This window comes from Heloderma suspectum, chromosome 5 (assembly GCF_057233095.1).
Source record: "Heloderma suspectum isolate Gila_16-S chromosome 5, 16-S_ref, whole genome shotgun sequence".
Taxonomy (NCBI): Eukaryota; Metazoa; Chordata; class Lepidosauria; order Squamata; family Helodermatidae; genus Heloderma; species Heloderma suspectum.
This window is the reverse complement of record NC_139462.1, coordinates 123,999,891-124,005,890: the sequence shown is the minus strand read 5'-3', so window position 1 is coordinate 124,005,890 and position 6,000 is coordinate 123,999,891.

Sequence of the window (6,000 nt, the reverse complement as noted above, 5' to 3'; positions counted from 1 at the left end):
AAGTCCTACTGAATTTAGTGGGATTTATTTCTGAGCATACATGCATAGGATCAACTGCATGAGTGTTCAATAAGATTCACATGCATTATCTCAGTAAGCCATACAGCATCCATGTAAGGTAGACAAGTAGTTCTCCCTTATCAGAGATGGGAGAGCTGAGAAATGGTCAATTGCCTAAGGCCCCTAAATTAGCTTATATCTGAGGTAAGGGTGAACTGGGGACTCCCCCTGTCATATGATTAGCCACTACTAGAGTTGTGGAGGCTCGAAAAAAAAACCTGGAAAAATTTGGAAAAAAAGTTTTCCCTGTTCTTTTTCTAAGGACCATTTTTGTGTTTTTTTCCAAAAATTTGGAGAAATTGAACAGTTTTGGATTATGAAATATTTTCTTTTAGAATTTAAGACCGGGTGTTTATATACTGTTACCCAGCCTTTACTCCTCCCATAATGATTTCTAAAAACTATGTAATAAGATTTTATACAAAAGACTAGAGATGTACATTTTCTGGAAATAATGAAGCCATGTGGAAAAATATTTTTAATCCTCTCTGTAAGATTCCCAGCATAGTTATTTCTTCCATTCTTTATTAAAGTGATTGATCTAATGTATCTTTTAGTGATAGACAGTTAGGGATACTAAGTCATGCTTAGTCTCCCCAACATGTGAGTAGAGTCGCTATATCATAATATAAAAGAAAATGTGCATTCTTGACCATTTGGGTTTTGTTCTACAGAGTCCTGTGTTTCTGGGCTTGTCCTGGTTAGATGCTGTAGCAGTCAAGTAATGTAGTTCTAGTCTAAAACCCAAATGTGAAAGGAACACTGTAGGATATCCCACCACTGCCATCAGATATGATGGAAAAGCATGTGGGTTCTCCCACCTATGTATCTTTTTTTTTTTTTTTTAATTAACTTGGGTCTATAGAACTCACTGCCACAGTGTTTAATAAAGTTCTCAATTAGGCCTCACCAGTAGGGAATGCTGCCTTACCTATAAAACCTTTTAACTGCTGCTATTAGAAACTACTTAATAGCAGCACTTAAAAAAACCCTCAATAGACTGGTTCCTCTGGTGTAGGCATGGGATTGGCACTACCTCTAGAGACAACTTTTCAAAATGAACAAAAAAATGGAAATAATTGAAAAAAATGAATAAAAAAATCTCATTAGTCAAATAATAGATTGAGACTGGTTAAAGTTTCATAAAATAAATATGAGTGTTTACCATTTCTAAATTGAGTCTTTCCCAGATAAATAAATTCTCAATAGCTTTTCCTTCAGTTCAGATTTCCCTAAGCTCCACTCCACAAACAGGAACAGATTTAGGAAATCCCCAACACTTCCTTATAAACAGGATAGATGGTATACACCAGTCTTTCTCTGCCTTCAATTCTCCCTGCTTTTTCTGGCTTTTCGGATGATTCAGATATTTCAGGGACTACTTGATGAAGTTCCCTTTCATCAGACATAAAACAGGAACCTAAAATATGATATTTGGTTTGCTCATAAAATTATTATTCTAAATTTAAAAATATAGTTTATTCAGACAGTAGTTACAAATTTACTAACAATGGGCAGTATCCAGTTGGGGCCTTGCATGCATGCCCAGCCCTGCCGGGCCCTGGTCTGCACATGGCTGCAATGTCCTGCTTCCAAGGGCAAGCCCCCAAATGTGCATAAATATTCCTTGGTGGAAGGGGTGCAACCTGCGTTTTTGCTCGTTTCAGTGCTTGCCCCCAGAAGCAGTACACTGTGGCCATGCATGGACCCGGTCATTGGGGCTGTCCACATGCACAAGACCCCAAATGGATACTACCCAATGTATACATAATAGAACTGCAGGGACATAAAGCAGCCTTTATGTTCATAAAGCAGCCCTCTCCAACCTGGTGCCCTCCGGATGTTTTGGACTACAGTGCCCAGCATTCCTAACCATTACACATGTTGCCTGAGGCTGATAGGAGTTGAATTCCAAAATATCTGGAGAGCACGAGGTTGGGGAAGGCTGTCTTAAAGCAACAAAGTGACTTTAGATACGTAATGAGCGTTTAAAAAAAAAAAAAGTATAGCTTATTTTTCCGTTTTTACCAAAATTTCTGTTTTTTCCCCCAAAAGAAAAATAGAAAAAAAACTGGCGTTTTTTCATGGCTTCAAATTTTTTGGACATTTTACATCAGAATCCACTACCAGGAAATTACACCATGTTGTAAAAGTCATTCTTCCTAAGACCTGATCATCATTCTGTATAGAGGATGTTTCTCTGCACATGCTAAGAAAAGTTTGGTTGTTATTTCATGTCCCAGGGCTAGGTTCTAGTGCCGAAAATAGATTCTGTGCCTTGCTGGCACAAATTAATACCTCTTTCTTGGCATTTATTCACCTCTAATTTTCAGCCTATTCTATCTATTATCCATTTGCTCTAGGTGATCCTCAGAATATACAGACCTATTTCTACAATGGCGACACATACCTCATTTCTTTTCATCTGTCTTCGCTACTGAAGATATAGGACAGATATCTGTGCCTGAACTGATGTTTTCAGGAAGGGAGTCTGAGGAACTGAGGCAAATAGAAGTAACAAAAGATGAAATTCTCAACCTTATTAATAAATTGAAAGCAAATAAATCACTGGGCCCAGATGGTATCCATCCTAGAGTTCTCAAAGAACTCAAATATGAAATTGCTGATCTTCTAACCAAACTATGCAACATGTCCCTAAGATCAGCCTTTATACCTCTAAACTTAGCAGTCATGGAATAAGAGGACAGGTCTTATCATACTGATCTTATGGATCAGTAAATGGTTAAAGAACAGAAAGCAGAGAGTAGGAATAAATGGTAAAGTCTCCTAATGGAGGGAAGTGGGGTCCCACAGGGATCTGGATTAGGACCAATGCTTTTCAACCTGTTCATAAATGATCCGGAATTAGGAGTGAGTAGTGAAGTGGCCAAGTTTGCTGATGACACCAAATTATTTAGGATGGTTAAAACAAAAAGGGATTGTGAAGAGCTCCAAAAGGATCTCTCCAAACTGGGAGAATGGGCATCTAAATGGCAAATGCAGTTCAATGTAAGCAAGTGTAAAGTGATTCGGGATGTACGAAAATTCCGCCACGGAACTTGGGGAGGCCGAATGCCAGCGCATTCGGCCCCCCGAAATTGGTGGCGGAACGGCCTGCGCTCCCCCCCGGGACGAGACTTACTTTGCGCGGATCTTCCTGGCGGCGGCGGCTCCGGCTGCCAGTCTTCCGACCGGCAGCCACCGCCATTTCCAGTTAAAAAAAAAAAAACGTGATAGGCTACGTAAATGTTTACGTAGCCTATCATGTCTGATTAAAAAAAAAAAATCACGTTTGCGTCCCTGCAGTCAGCCGTGATAGGCTACGTAAATGTTTACGTAGCCTATCATGTCTGATAAAAAAAAAAATCACATTTGCGTCCCTGCAGTCAGCCGTGATAGGCTACGTAAATGTTTACGTAGCTTATTACGGCTGACTGCAGGGACGCAAACGGCGGCGGCTACAGCCGCCGCCATTTGTGTCCCTGCTAGCCAGCAGCCGGATGTCCAGCTGCTGGCGGAGCTGGCCGGCGGCTCCGCAGAATCCCTGCGGAGCACAGCCAGCCAGGATTCTGGGGGGGGAGGAATGGAGCACCTCCCCCCCAGCGAGGATTCCAGGGGGAGGGACGGAACGCCTCCCCCCCAACCATAAACATAATCCACGAAAGGTAAGTGCCTTTCGTACATCCCTAAAAGTGATGCAAACTGGGGCAAAAAATCCCAACTTCAAGTATGGCCTGATGGGATCTGCGCTAGCAGTGACTGACCAGGAAAGAGATGTTGGGGTTGTGGTGGACAGCTCAGTGAAGATGTCAACCCAGTGCACAGCTGCTGTAAAAAAGGCAAACTCCATGTTAGGCATAATTAGAAAAGGAATTGAGAATAAAACTGCCAATATCATACTGCCTTTATACAAATCTACGGTGCAGCCATGCTTAGAATACTGTGTAAAGTTCTGGTCACCACACCTAAAAAATGATATTGTAGAGCTGGAAAAAGTGCAGAAAAGAGCAACTAAAATGATCAAGGGGCCGGAGCATCCTCCCTATGAAGGAAGGTTACAACAGCTGGGCTTGTTTAGCTTGGAAAAAAGGAGGGTAAGGGGAGACACGATAGAGGTGTACAAAATTATGCATGGTGTGAAGAAAGTGGACAGGGAGACATTTTCTCCCTCTCTCAACATGCTAGAACCCGGGGTCATCCCATGAAGTTGATTGGTGGGAGATTCAGGACAGATAAAAGGAAGTACTTCTTCACACAGCGCATAGCTAAACTATGGAATTTGCTACGACAGTATGTAGTGATGGCCACCAATTTGGATGGCTTTATAAGAGGGTTATACAAATTCCTGGAGGAGAAGGCTGTCAATGGCTACTTGTCCTGATGGCTCTGTGCTACCTCCAGTACTTGAGGTGGTGGGCCTAGGTACACCAGTTGCTGGGGGCCATGGGTGGGAGGTGCTGTTGCACTCATGTCCTGCTTGTGGGTCGACAGCTGGTTGGCCACTGTGTGAGTAGAATGCTGGACTGGATGGACCCTTGGTCTGATCCAGCAGGGCTCTTATGTTCTGATTTAGTTCTAAGGAGGCTTGTGGGACTGAGGCACCATGAGGGCCATTTTAGCACATGTGAAGGGTGGGAGGAAATCCACCTTTTACATAGTTGTAGCGGGGGGCACTGACAACAGAGCTGCTAACCCAAATGGGAGGCACAATGGGTGCTTTAGAGAAGTATATCTCTGAACATGTACAGAGTCATAATGGGGCACCTAGATGGCCCCCAAGGAGTTGGAAAATCCACCTTTTCCCCTCTTGTAGCTGAGGGCCACTGACAAAAAAGCTGCACCCAGTTCTACTCCTATACTAACCGATACACCACCTTGGAAAACCATTAATTTCCTATATGTTTTCTTCTTGGTGGTCAAGAGAAAAACAGCTATTGGATCCATCACCCTTATTGATCCCTATTGCTCTGCAGGCTTCACTGATAACAAGACCCAGGGGAAATAAGCCAGCACTGAAACCAAGCCTGAGTCCCATACCTTCCCAGAGTTAGTTCTGTCTCTCCCCTGGTGGTAGCAGCTTTGTTGTTAATTCCCCCCCCCTCCCCCCGTGTGTCCAATGAACTCCACAATGAAATAAATTTTACACTTATGCTGTCTGGCTTCAAAATTAATTATGCCAGTCAAAAGGTAAATTGCTTGCTTTCCAGAAAAAAAGAAAGTAAAGATCACAAGCATACATATGCTTTCTGCTAAGCAGATATTGCTCATAAACGTGGAAGTGGAAGTAGACATTGGTATCTGAAAATGAATGCTAACGGTTCTAATGCTGCTGCTTAGGTACTACGCCCCTACACTGAATGCTGGTAATCCAGAGCCACCTGTATTTCTTTATGAAGTGCTTCCTGGGAAATGGGGTGGGGAGGTTCTGAATAACCAGCTAATCTTCTGCCCACCTCCCCCAAATCCTACAGCCCCCTGAATTGCACTTTAAAAGAGGACTTTTCCTCCATCTGTAACCAATCAAGAGACATGAAAATAAGCCCTGAGACCAAGCTTGAGCCATGTACCCGCCATGGATTAGCTCCCTTTTCCTCCTGGGGTTAGCAGCTTTCTTACCAGCGCCCCCCCAGATTCAACTGGGTAAAAGGTGGATTTCCCACCACCACTTTGATCAAGCTAAAATGGCACCCCAATCCTTCTCGGCTCATGTTCAGAGGTAAGCCTCCCTCAGGCACACATCCAACCTCCCCCATTGACCCTCCCCCTCCCAGGAGTAGCATCCTCTCAGGCAAGCTCCACTCTGCACATGTTCAGAGGCACAACTCCATGGGAAGAACATGGTGTGGTAAACTAATATTCTCACACTCTATTCTGGGCGTATGTGGTTAAAACTACAAGAGAGGAGGAGAGGGAATATGATCTTCTTGTTCTCAAGTCCCC